This window comes from Haliaeetus albicilla, chromosome 15 (genome assembly GCF_947461875.1).
Source record: "Haliaeetus albicilla chromosome 15, bHalAlb1.1, whole genome shotgun sequence".
NCBI lineage: Eukaryota > Metazoa > Chordata > Aves > Accipitriformes > Accipitridae > Haliaeetus > Haliaeetus albicilla.
Window position 1 is genome coordinate 31,028,277 of NC_091497.1, and position 14,001 is coordinate 31,042,277.

Consider the following 14,001-nt stretch of genomic DNA (forward strand, 5'->3'; position numbering starts at 1 on the left):
TCGTCTCATGCCCACCCGCCCAACAAGCCGTGCTTGCTGCTGACCAGCTCCATTTCCTCTCCTTTTTGCATCCCAAATCACTGCATGGAGAGAAAAAGGGTTTTGTGTCCTGGAAGGTCTCAGGTCACTTCTAATTCAGCACCAAATGCTTATGCAGAGGTGAGTACCATCTGTCTCCCCCACTGCCATGTACACCCACAAAATCCCAGCTTAGTAAATTCATCTTCTGGAAATATGTATTGGGCCAGGATACCAAAAAACACGCTATGTGGGTGGATGTAAATAAAATCCCTTTACCATTGCAATCTAGCCATCTCTGGGCAGCCATGGCAACCGAATAACAGTACTCAGATTCTGTCATCAGTGATACAGCATAAAAGTTTATATAATATAACACAGGATAGGTTTACACCAAGTTTCACAGAAGGAAGTCAAAAGGAAATATTGTATTTACACAGAGCTACAGTAGGAACCAGCTGTGTGTGGGAGGAGACATCGGGATATGACCAGATTATATTTTGTAGTTTAATCCCTTTACTACCTCATAAATAGATTTAGGTGTCAAAATACTCTTTGAAATTGCTCCTCAGTGAAATTCAGTTCAACGAGCAGCATTCTGCGAGTCTCTATACAGAGTCTCCAAGGCCACCTCGAAGACGTAAAAGTATTTTTCTACCACCGTTTGACCTCATGGAATACTAATATCAGATATACTTCACATGTAATTCTTGGTCCCTGAGGGGATGATTACCGAGAGAAAGAAACGTTTGTCTAGAGAAAGGAAATTTGTGGGAATAAGAAGTATCATGTGGAGCAGAAGTCCATTCTGCACAAGGCAGCAACCCAACGCCAGCCTCCATCCAGATATCCTCCAAGGCTTGCTTTTAGGAAAGTACAGTCTTAGCTATTAGGTAGAGACTGGTAAGGGGATAATATTAAAAAAAAACCTTTCTCTTTTTTTCCCTAGTTTTTATTCTATTGCCCAAGATACAATGTGTTGCACAGAATGGACTGATTTCAACAAACATTCTCTCTTCCTGACTATAATGGGCCTATATAAAAGTCAACAGAAACCAGAAACATTAATATAATTCTCAAGTTGAAATTTTGTCAAGCATGGCATAACATTTTTGCAATTTAATTTTACTACTTCATTACAACATGTTGTTTGCTAGAGTCCAGTTAACCATAACTATAACTATTTGCTATATGGAACTAATTAACGTAGTAATTGACTGGCATCATGCTATAGATTTCAGTAAAGTGGTCACAGTATGCTAACGTGTATGTTTATCTCTGGCAGTGTGGTCGGAGAAAGCTTTTTTCAGCAAAACCACGCAGGATTTGATGCTGCAGGGTGGGACCATGGCTCTGTCCCTTCTGATATACCAACCACGAAATAGGAAGCATCATGCATCTGGTGAGGTTTGATGGTACAGAGCTTCCTAACTGTGTAAAAGAGGAGTTCCCAGGGTGCTCAGGACCATCCTTTAAATTTTCTTCCTAGTCCCTTCGTCTTGAGTGCAAACTCTCAGTGTAGCCCCCAAGTCATAAGGATGAGGCGCAAAGTGATGATTAGGGAGGATGCTGCTGTGTGAAGAAGCTCAAAAACGGCACCCAAGGCGCAGTACAAAAGTGAAACAAGCTCTCAGCTCTCCATAGCATGGAAGAGTGCTGCACAAACACCTCACATGAATCCATGCTGCTGGTTTTCAGAATAATTCAGTAAATACCTCTTGCCTAAAATCTCCTCTAAGAGCTGATGGCAAAGGCAAGTCTATTGATTTGATCCACGAGACCTTACTCCCTGCTCTGTCACAGTAGTTTACACCTCTCTGACACCAGTATTACAGTAATAAACCAAATCCATCATATTCATACGAAAACCAATAATGTGCATTGGAACTAAGCAATTAAACAGGATAATATATTTCAACAAAACAACTGTTTCAATCCAGCAGGAGCAGCAGGAAATAATTTCATTTTATTTTAGAAAACTCTTCTTTTTTTTTTTTTAAAAGAACATTTTAAAAACTCATAACAATTTGAGTAAATGTGAAGGGAAGCCTTTAGTCAGCACTCGGAAAATGAGAAAATGGATGATTTAAGATGCAGAACCTATAAACTTGGCCTCCTTGAAGTTATCAAAGCTAGCAGAGGATCTGATGATAAAAGGGACAATTTCAAAGGATAAGAAAATGCAGTAGAATAAAAAGCAGGGACAAAAGCTACATACTTTAAAGCAATTATTATTCAACTTGCTGCTGTGTAACACATTAATACAGCACAAACTCTACGTGCAGTTTTGTGAATTTAACAAAAATAAGAGGAGGTAATTTTGAATTCTTCAGATCAAATGGATACATCAGAGATTTGGTTGTTTGATCTGGGCATCACTTTAGAAGCAGAAATGGTGTCGTGGGGTCGAAGATGATCTGTGGTTTAAAGATTAGGTATTATAACAAAAGCTCGATGCAGACCACGTGTCACTTGCACAGGTGTTAACACCAGTGGGCTTCCTACCATGTCTGGTAGAGCGCATGTCTGCACATCATCGTGCCTGACCACAGCCGTGAGACGGCACAGCCGCCCCTGTCAGGGTCCGGGTCTGATGCTGGCCATGTTGTAATGAGAGACAGGCAAGGTATGGGTGTTAGAAGCCATCCAGATCTTAAAGTTAAGAGTGACCGAGTCTGGCTTAGTAATCAGTTGCTGGGCTCGGACTACCTGTGTAGTCAATGGAGTAGGCTCCAGACTGCTTATGACAGGTACTAACTTTGGGCATTATGGCTAGATCGTAACATCCTCACCCACACCCACTGAGTTTTTCCCTCTGCTGGTTGCAAAGGGTCTGGCAGGCCTGTCTCTCTCCATTGCTCTTCTGACAATGAAGGATATCTTAACAGGCATCATTTCAGTCTAGCTTAGTTGCCATGGTACATGGCCTGCCTGTGGTCCATGTCTTCTCTCCTAAAATAGAAAAGGGCCAAGGACCCAGCCTCTGACCCTCAGGCTGGGTAGGGTGGACAATGTCCACACTGCCTTGCACAAGGGCCTCTGGAGCAGCCTTGTCTTGGAGAGAGCTGGCTGAGACAAGCCAGCAAATGAGGAACCACACTGAATGTAAGCGGCACTAGAAACTGGGAAAGAGGTAGGAGGGCTTGGCTGGGAGAACTAAGGAAGGAGAGACCCATGGTCATGCAAAAATTTAATCCATTTTGCTAAAATCCAATCACAGAGACTGGAGTACTGTCAAGGGGGAGGAAGAGACGAGCTGGTATAGGAGGCAATACCATGATAGGCAGGGCCCTAGCAGATATGCAAAATAATCCTGTGACTAGTTAGGCAGCCCCAGGGTGGCTTTTGTCACACATACAGGGACCAGCCTCCAAATCAGGAGGCACGAGATTCCATTTCAGGTTTGCCATCTCCCACCTCCTCCTCCTCCATTGCCCGTACTCCTGAGGCTCAATTTCTGTTCTTTGTCCCTTTGAAATCCATCCAGGATCCACACGCTCTCTCCAGTGCCATGAGGGTGTCAGAATCTGCTCCAAGTAGGGGATATTAAGAGTAAAGCTGACAGAATGGGGACTAAACCTTGTTTACCCTTCCCACACCCATGCTGAAGCAGTAGCACACAGTAAGGAGGTTGGACGCATTCCTCCTGATATTGGCTGTAATGAGAAACAAGAAGTAATGAGGTGATTTATTATCCCCTGTCCCTCCTGAAGACCTCAACACATGCCGGCTCTGTCCTGTACTCCCCAGCAATTGATTTCAGAGGGACAGAACTCTATTCACTCTTTTGCTGCGACAAAATATCCTGCCTGTTCCCCATCACAAACAAATGAGGAGACCAGGCAAGTCGCCAGGTTCTCAGAACTTTCCCTCATAAAAGCAATATATGTGCTTATTGTTCTTCTAGATTACAAAAATTGGAAAGGAGAAGAGAAAACAGTAAATTGCACAGTTTATTTTATGGAATGGAAAACGCAGCAGCAGACCACTACTGCAGCGAAGACCGTTTAGCTATAAATGTGTCAGGGCTTGATGGAGAGCACCATAGTCACACAAATGAGTCAAGATTCCCCAAGAGGAGCTTCCACTGAGTTCAGCATGGTTTACCAAATTTGATGGAGAATGAAGAACTGTGGAACTGCTCCAGTGGCTAACTACCCCTCGGCTTCAGACATTCCATCCCTTAACTGCTATCAGTCTTCTGCGCTCCCAGGTGCCCCAAAGTCTCTGAGTCAGAGTCCAGTTGTGCCAAACATTGTACAAACAGAAACAAACAGTCCTTGTCCTGGAGACATTATAAGTCTATCTTCAGATTTCTCCTATACTTTAAACACGCGTCTGAACGGAATCTGAGGAGGGGATGAGATATTCAATGTAGAACTGTGAGCTTCTTGTTCAGGATAGATTAGATTCTTAGACTTTTGTGCTAGAATGCTTTTCTTCACCCTTGATCCTCTCAGTTTCTTTGAGGCTCCTGGTGAAATAAAGATGAAATGGATCCAAATCAGGCTGCTGAAAGGCAGGCACCAGTACACCCAGTGATGTTACTGGTACCACTGAGCCTACAAGCAACAACAGGGTATGGCTGAATAGGCAGCTCTCTAAAAGAGCGGTGTTGATACAGTCATGGTATATTGAAAAGTTTAATTAATGTTTATTCAGTCTCATGCTGTGTGCAACAACAAAAGCAGGGTGAGCACCTCAGCCTGCTTCCAGTCCACAGCTGCCAGGGTCCAACTTCTTTACATCACTGACGGAAAAAAAGTCACGATCACTCAGTTAGGCAACTCTGTGTCATTTATCAGCCTGGTCCAGCAGCTCCTTGAAGTCACCCAAAATGTCTGCTGTTTTCATGGGATCGATTGGTCTTTGTAAGCCCTGCTGGGTCTGACGATACTGAAAGTGATCCACAGTACCTCACTTAAATGAGGTAGCACTCGTGCCATACCAGATTATAATCACAAACGGTACTGATAGGCCCAGTGGCCTTGTTCATTAGAAATAAAAGCTCCATAACTTGGATCTGGGAATCTAGACAGTTTTTCATGTACTGATTAAGTTACAGTGACATGAAGCAGAGCCAACAAGCTGGAATGTCAAAATAACTTGGGGAAAAAAAAAGTCCTTCTCTTAATACAGAGGATTATTCTTCTGGGAGACAAACACCCTAAAAATGAAGCTGGCATTCTGTTTGCAGCACTTAGAGTGCTTATCTCATGATGTTTTGCGGTGTGCAAGAGCAGTATTTAAATAAAAGCTAGCTTGGGATACTGCCGTTAATTCTGAAGGCAATTCTTTTGTAGTCTCTTAGGGCTTTGCTCTTTCCTCTGAAACTATCTCAGGACTGTACGTGGCCAACAGGTTCAATCTAACACCCAGTGTTGCTTCTTGCTCTGCAGCAAGGTGATGGAGGGGAAACCACATAATCCCTGGTCATTGCTTCCAGAATCCTGCCACCCAGCCCATCTGGGTTCGGGGTCTACCTTGGCAGACTGGCTGTAAGACACACCTGCAGTGTCCCACAAGGCATTGGGAGGACAATTCGGAGCTATTTCTGAGTAGGCTTTGGTCTGACCATCCAGTCCAGCCCAGTGTCAGCACATGCCCCGGCTCAGTCCCAGAAGAGCTGTGGCTGCATTAGGCTGGTGCTGTGCCCGGAGTAATTAGATCTGCCTCTCAGGAAGACTAAGGAGCTTGGGCAGAATGACAGGGCAATGTAATTATAGCGTTTCTGGAGCTAATTCAGGGACCACAGCATTAGGCTGAATTGTGTAGCCTAGATATTTCGAAAGTGACTCCATTTTGAATTATCTTTGATAAGAACTCACAAGGGAGAGATTCAGCGCTGCAGCTGGAGGTACCCATCCATCTCTCCCTCCCACTTCTATTAGCAGTGCCTCCCGTGGCATTTTCCCTTCCAGTCCCCAAACCTGTGGTGCAGCCGCATGAGCGTTAGCCTCGCTCCATGCTCCAGCCTCTATCAGGATCAGAGTCCAGCACGAATCTCTGTCAGAAAGGCATCTGACACAGCTTCCCATTCAACCTTGGAAAAGAGCTTACTCCAGCAGCTTTCAGGACTGTGGAATGGGGCAGCACAACATTAAAGGAATGAAAACTAATGGTGTCAAGCACAAAGGAATCAGGTTAGGTTAATAATATTGGAAGGTCATTATGAATTTTTGCTGGCTTTTCAGAGTATTTTTTTTTTTTCAAAGCAGCTCAGATATGTTACTATGATAAGCACAGCATAAATGCTCAGCCAGACAGTCAGACACTGTACCTTCACCTTATTACGTGTGACTGAAACTGCAAACAGCTCAGATCAATCTCAGAGATATTAAATTAGAGCTGAATCTCTCTCTATCTCCCATACAAAGTGAGCTGAGCTAAATCTGAGATAATGCCCATATCAAGAGACATTACAAACCATATTCTACTGGGTGAAGATTTATTTTTAGTTTTTCCACAGAGTATTTCTGGTTATATGAACAATGGGAAAGGAGAGAAATTCTCAGCATTAGAAATGCATTGAATCTGTACATGCATTATGTAGCAGCTAGAGGTTCTGTCTTTAAGAAAGGACCAAATAATGATGCTTGCATAATGTAACAATATGATAACTAAAAAGAAGGCCTGGGTTGAAACGGGTAGCAGAGAATATCACAGAATCACAATAACAAGGGCATTTGAAAATGAGGGCAAGTAAGTAAGCAACTCAAGGAAAGAAAAAGTAGATATAATGAACAGAAAGGAAACATCCATTATGGGGTGGGTGCAAAGCAGGGGATAGGTTAGATCCTGAAACTAAACTAAATTGGCACATACAGGCAGTTTTCTATCTCTGCATCTTTGAAAAAGCATCTTCTCCCACTCCCCATACTGTTACTGTGGTTCCTAGCGGAGTGAAATGGATCTTGCATCCTAAGCACTGAGCTGAACATCGTCATCATCATCACAACTAAACGGGTTTACGCCATCTCAGATGGTCTAGTGATAATTTTTTTGGCTATGCCTATAGTCATAAACAGAACAGAGACAGCTTATAGGCTAACATGCTGTCCTAGGATCACCCAAAGTGTTTACTGCTAAAAGCTCTCTGGTGTCTTTTTGTTCTACTATTTTCCCAGACAGTTTCTGGATGCAGATGGGGAATAATCTGGGTAAGGGACAGTTTGAACGTGTTCACTCTTTTCTGATGAGTGAGGGGAAAGGTTTGCCATGTGGAGATGAATTGTGCTGTGCCACTTGACCTCAGGGCCGGAGTGTGCTCCTCAGTCTGTTTTATTTGGTAGTGCAAAATGAAGCCTTTGAGAATCACAGAGGTCAAATAAGGTACCAGAAGACAGGAAAAATGGCAAGCATAGTGATTATTCTTAAATAGGGAAAGGACCAGTCAACATCAGTTCCTAGAAAAAGTCTAGAACAAATAATTGACTAAACTATAGGTAAGTACCTGAAGGATAAAAAGAAGATAAATAATAGCCCACTGGAATTTATCACAACCAGATTGCATTAAACCAGTTTAACTTCTGTCTATGACAAGATCTTACAGATAGAGATGAGGCAGTTAATTTCATATATTTTGATCTCAACACTGTCTCGTATGACATTCTCATTAAAAAATCTACACGTATATAGCCTTGGTGGAACTTCTATAGTGTAGGACAAAATTGACCAGATAATTATATGCTAAGAATATTTTCTGTAGTTCACTGTTAAGATGGAAGGAGGTACTGAGTAGTGTGCCAGAGGCATCTGTCCGGGATCTAGCTCTACTTGATATTTTAATTAATGACCTGGATGATGGAAGAGAAAATACTAAATATTAAATTTGCAGATGGCTGGAAGACAAGAAGGACAGCAAATACATTGGAGGACAGATGTAGAATTTAAGGAGAGCTTGAGAAATGAAATGTTGAATAAAATTAAAGGTGGATAAATGCAAGATACGACACTAAGGCAAAAGTAATCAATGGTACATATGTGATATACAGTACAACCAGTAAGGCACTCTTCTTCAAGACAGGTTCTGAAGGTTGTGACCAAGGGGTGACCAAGCAGGGCTGTGCAATGGGAGCAAGTTTCTAGAGTGCAAGACCTAGGGCTGAGGACCCAGCTCTCTTGGGTTCACTTTTAAAGGGTTTACTTCAGAGTAGCTCTAGTCTGGTCTTGTGGACTGACTGTCCATTAGCAGAAAATGCTCAGTAAGTGCACTCTTGAGGAGCATCTTTTGGTTTAGTTTCATCCCAAAGGAAAGCAGGTCATGCACTTCAAGGCTGCTCTGTAATGCAAAATGAAATGTTTTATATGGGGATAGAGTCAACCACTTCAAAAGTACTCTTGTAACAACTGAAATACTAATGTACATGCATACCATCAGGCATCATAAGCTGAAACCAACATCATTTTTCCATTGAAAAAATGGCAGACATCAGATCAGGTTTTAAATGCAGAAGAACAGCTTGCAAGACATACTGTTTTGTTCCACTTCTTGTAAGAGCTCAGCTCAAGTGCTCTGTTTAGTTCTGGGTATCAGAAAGACAAGCTGGAGTCAGTCTAGAAGAAAGAGATTTTGAAAGTATGATCTATTGGGAAAGATTAAAGGACTTGGGATTGTTTAACTTAAAGACTGATTAGGGAGATGACAACAAACACTTTAGAGAAGAGAATAATTTGTTCTTTCTTCCCATAATGGATAGCACAAACAAGAATAATGGGAAAATTCTCCTAAACCTATGCATAGAGAAGCACTGGCATAGATTGCCATAGGAGGTATGGCAGTCTCTATCCAGGTGGATCAGTAGCAATTAGACAAGCAGGAGGTATAAAAAAACCTTCCTTAAGCTAGGTGGATAGACTAGACAGCTTCTGAAGGTCCCTCCAAATCCAGTTTTTCTGTGACTCTGTGCTCACTCTTCCTAACCCAGTGGAATTACTTTTTTTTTTTTGAAGGTCCTTGTTTCATGCAGTGGAGAGCAGAATGTTTTTTGCCACAGAACAGCTTAGGATGTTTTCCTGGGATACAGTCTGAAGCTGCTAATGCATGAAGGTCCTAGGAACCCATCTTGCATAGCTGACCCCTGTGGAGGTCCCACTTCTCTTGCCACTGAACTACTAGAGGGAAGAGACGTCTTCCTCCTCTTCAGACCGTGGTTTCAAATAAATGTGGTTATGCTTAGCTGCAAGAGATCATGGCAGTGCAGGTCACATGCAGAAATAGAGTTTTAGGTGACTTGGAAAATGTACTGGCTGTTTGGGCATTTGAGGAAGCGTTGAGAAGATTGTGGTGAAGACTGGAACACAGCCTGTATATTCTGTGCTCCTGTCAAGTGCCTTCGACAGAAGGACGTAAGGACACCAGAGAGTAAAAAGAGGAGAGGTAACTGGAATTACCAGTTGCGGTGGCATATCCACAGGGCAAATAAAACAAGCACCTGACCACTAACTGCAATCCTTACGTAGAGCAGGATACTATCTAGATTCAGCTAGTAGTAAATTGCTGTTAATCGCACAATCTGTGTGTACAAACCTAGTTTATATCCAAACTCCAAGGGGAAGAAGTAGCTCACTGTTGGTCTGCATGGTTCCACCTTCCTCTCTAGCACGGTACAAATGGCACTAAAAGGATGCCTTTTCTGAAGGAGCACAAGGTCCGCTGCAAGAGGATATGGGCTTGAGCAGATGCTCAGAAACTCAGAGTAACTTTGCCCCTTGCAGAATGAAGGCGAGACTTCTCACACATCAGAGGGAACGTGACATTTAGCACCAAGTCAAGAGAAACACAATAGCCTAAGCAGTGCTGAATTATTGTGTTGATGACCACATGTGCAGTGACATTTTAAAAATGAGCGCTGGCTTTTTAGTGCTCTACAAACTACAAACCTGATCCTTTAAAGCTTCCATGCGTGGAATTCACACTGACTTGTGTATGTGGAGGACTAGCCAGGTCAAGCCCTGAATATGAAGTAATCACTTGTCATTCCTGATGTCGCTGCTTAGAACTGGCATCATATTCTTTTGTTTAGGCAGAAAGTGTTCAAAAGTTTTTCATACTCTTGGCTTTACTGATCTGAGAAGACTACTATTTATAGAGCAATTATTCCAGGAGGGAAATCTACACTCTTTTTCATCCCTCAAAAAAGCCCCCGAATCTGAAATGAGTGTAACATTGGCAACATCTATCAACAAAGCAATCACTGAAACAAATAGTCAATGTTAAAAAGAATATGAGGCCATCGCAGAACAACCTCCACCTTATTAGGCAGTCTAGACAGTCTGGCTGCAATAACATGAAGAATTTGGCTTTCCCAAGATACAACATATTATTTTTAGCAGCCAAAATGCTCCATAGGCAAGGAAACCATACAGCCAACTTTTACTTTGTCACTGCTGTTAATTTTTTATATACAGCGGAATAAATTGTAAAGGTGTAGGCATTAGTCAGTGGGGCCTGAATACAATGAACTACACAGCTGCGGAGATGTGTCTCCTGGTCTCCAGGATTCTGCAGTTTAACTCTATGATATCCATACGTTGCAGCCTGACTGAGATCAACTCCTGCTGAAGTCAAGATCAGACTTGTCCCTAGAGGAGGTTAACTCTAGAAAATGTAGTGGTATGCATAGTTCATTGACTCCCCAGGGAAAATATGTTAAGAACCTATAGCTGTGGCACGACTCCTCTGCTTACAATGTATGAGGATCTGCAGATCCCTCCATTTTATGAAAATAGAGCAGGTCTCTTAAGTATCTGGAAAGCAGCCATGGTGGTTTTCCATTGGGCAAAGTTTTGCTTCTCTAAGCCAGAATGAATAAAAATGGAAATGCAGGGATAAGAATGAATGCTGATTTCTAGAAAACTGGGGAACTGCAAATATAGTTGACTGAAAGGTAATATATAGAAGCAGCGCATTTTTGTGTAGTGGTTGATACACCTACTAAATTGATCATATTTTTTTAACTAGGGGAGCTTACCGCATGTGCAAACAGAATCTGTAGGGTAAATTCTTGTTAATTGCAAACTTGATAGCTAAAAGATGAATTGTCCATGAGTAGAAATACCAAAGGACTAGCCATCAACACATGAATGGCAGATGGCCTGAGCAGCCTTGCAAACTTTGTTTATGAAAGTTGTTTTCCATTTGAATGAAAATGAAGAGGAAACATAATGAAATGAGATTGCTCTTTCAACATCCATGGGTTGGATCCAGCTCTTGCTGAAGTCGATGATGTTTTTTTTCCCATGTATAGTGGCCACCTGCTGTAAATGGTTAGCCAGATTCTACTTTCAGGTATATTTTAGGGAAGAATCTGGGAAGAATGTGACTCAAGGCTTGCTTTAGAGGAAGGCATTCAGGCTCACTTCCCAGCCCCACACAAAAGCCAGTCAATTCACATTTCTGGGTTTTATTTCCTTCAGGGTGATAATATATCTGGTACTACGTGCTTGTACAGCACATTATTACCTTAGCTTGGCTGGTGTCCCTGGGCAGTACTCTCTGATAGATGGCATTAATAATATTAATGATGAGAAAGAAAGATCACCATTGGCATTAGTTCCCTGTTCTGTGGACAGCCCGAAGGTGCGCAAAGGGCTGGAAGGTACTGGTCCTCTCTCCTCTGGGTCAGGATTAAGGCCACCAAGGAGGACAAACCTGCCATACTGCTGTGCGTGCAGCACAAGTCCAGAGATTTTTTGGTCATGTCCATTACTAGCACCACATTTATTTGTAGTGTAGTAGTAGTAGCTGTAGTAGAAGTTGTCGTAGTAATAGTAGTAGCTGTAATAATAAATGTGCAGGCATTAACTGACTGGCCTTTCTCAAGGGAGTTGCTATCATTTGGTGCTAGAAGAGGGAGGTCTGTAGGGAGTGTGGGATCTACTACCCCCACCACACTAATTCCCCCTATTACTGTGCTTATTAATCTGTTTGGTTATTTCATTAATCTCTTTGGCTAGAGCTAGAATTAATGTCAAAGCAGTTTTTTTGTTGTGTACTTCCCCTGGCTGGGATTCCTCCAATTTCTGGAGCATTACAGCAGCTTTTGCAGGCAGCTTTGAGAATACCTCCACCAAGATATGCATAATATGTTATTTACTGAGAAATTCCTAAAGAAGAAACTGCCCTTTAAAATAAACTTTGCTAGACCTAAGCAAATAGATGTAGAAACATTAGAGTCAGAGCATTTTCATCTACATGAAAGGATTCTTTTTTTCACCAACCAACAGCTGTGCTTCATGGATAAGCCCCAGCAGAAGAAAATATGTCCATAGCTGTTACAGCTACTTTAAAGGACAATTGCCAATGTCTAGCTTTGCCACTTTCTTCTCAGTGTTCTGCAACTTTAAAATAAAGTAATTTCTTTTCTAAATATCCTCTCAACTGGAAAACATACCCTTCAGGATTTCCTCCATTATTTTCTGTACACAGGCAAGGTGAGCAAATGTAAGGCTGCTCTAAGACAGAAGCTTTTTAATTTGTATGAATGTGGGTCTGATAATCTATGTAGAGTATCCTCTTATCTGAAACACAAAGACTTTGGTGGTCTGGATTCTTCTGGTAAATGCATTTGCTTTCCTGGAAGGCAGTATGTAATTTCACATAGGCTCTGCTCAGGGAAGAGGACGATTGCACTGTAGACACTTAAGTTTTGTGTATACTTTGGAAGACGGTAGCCAGCATATTTAAACATATTAAACATCGCTTCATTCCCTGATGTCAGTTCCCAAGAAGAGTCTTAGAAGAAGGCCAGCAAGGACCAGTCATAGTTTCATTCTCAAGGTTAGGTGAATACATTGCAAATACTGGCACCACCATCAGCATTGATTACACTGACTGGTAGCACTGGTGTGAGACAAGTCTGGATCACAGCTGATCAGGGACACAAGTCTACCATTCAGCCTGGGGAAAGCCATTTCAAGTCCTCTTTTGCAGGGCTGTTTGCAGCTGGGTTGCCTCACAGTTGCATGTCATGCCATGCAGTACCATGAATATACTGCAAACTGTCCAGTACATCAGGGAAGAGCTTATGTATATGGTCTATGCACCTCCCTTTGCTCCAGCCTCTGTTGTCTTCCATTCAAGCAAGCCACCACTCAGATCCTGCTTTTGGTCCTCAGGAAAGATTTTACCTATCCTGTTCATTTTGACACATACACAGGTGACTTGTTGATCAAACTTCACGATAAAAACCTTCTTTGAGTGTAACTTGAAGCTATCATACTAGAAGCAGGGCATGTCCAACGGACGTGAAATCATAAATGCTGGTCGTGCTTTAGTAACAAGCTATGCTGGAAACTGTGCTGATTGAACTATTGGTGGTATATTGTGCTTATTTGTGGTTGACTGCCTCATTAATTTTCATTTGGGAACTGAAATGGAATTTGGAGGTGGATATGGTATTAATTAGGAAGGAAATTGGCCGCAATATGCTTGGAGATAAAAGTCTTTTCTGGTGGGAATCTGGTTTTGTATCATGGCCAAATTGTTAAAGAAGCATTTTACTGGAAAAGACATTTTTATGCAATACTGTTACCTCTCACAAGAGAAAAATTGAACTAAACATGAAGATGATTGGATTAATGAGCAAAAAAAAACCCCCCAAATCTGGAAAAAGACACTTTCTGGCTACAAGAGGTTTTTGAGAATAAACCTTTGATTGGTAATGCCCACTACATAGCCCATGCATATCTCCCATGTCTGTGTAAGTAGTTAGGCAGTTCTCATCATCATGGCACTTTACATTATTCATTTGGCCACTCTGTCAGGAACATAAGACCATTATAAGACATTCACAAAGTCATGCATAGCTACAACATCTGCCCTATAGGTCAAAAGTGCTATTGAAGCACGTCTTACATACAAGCACTATATAATGGTGTGGATTTTTTAAAAGTTAGGTAAGAGTTTGACAGTGAATTCTGATTTAAGGCTCTCTGAGGCTGATCAACCTCAGATGCCAAAACAGAGCTTCTTCAGGCTTT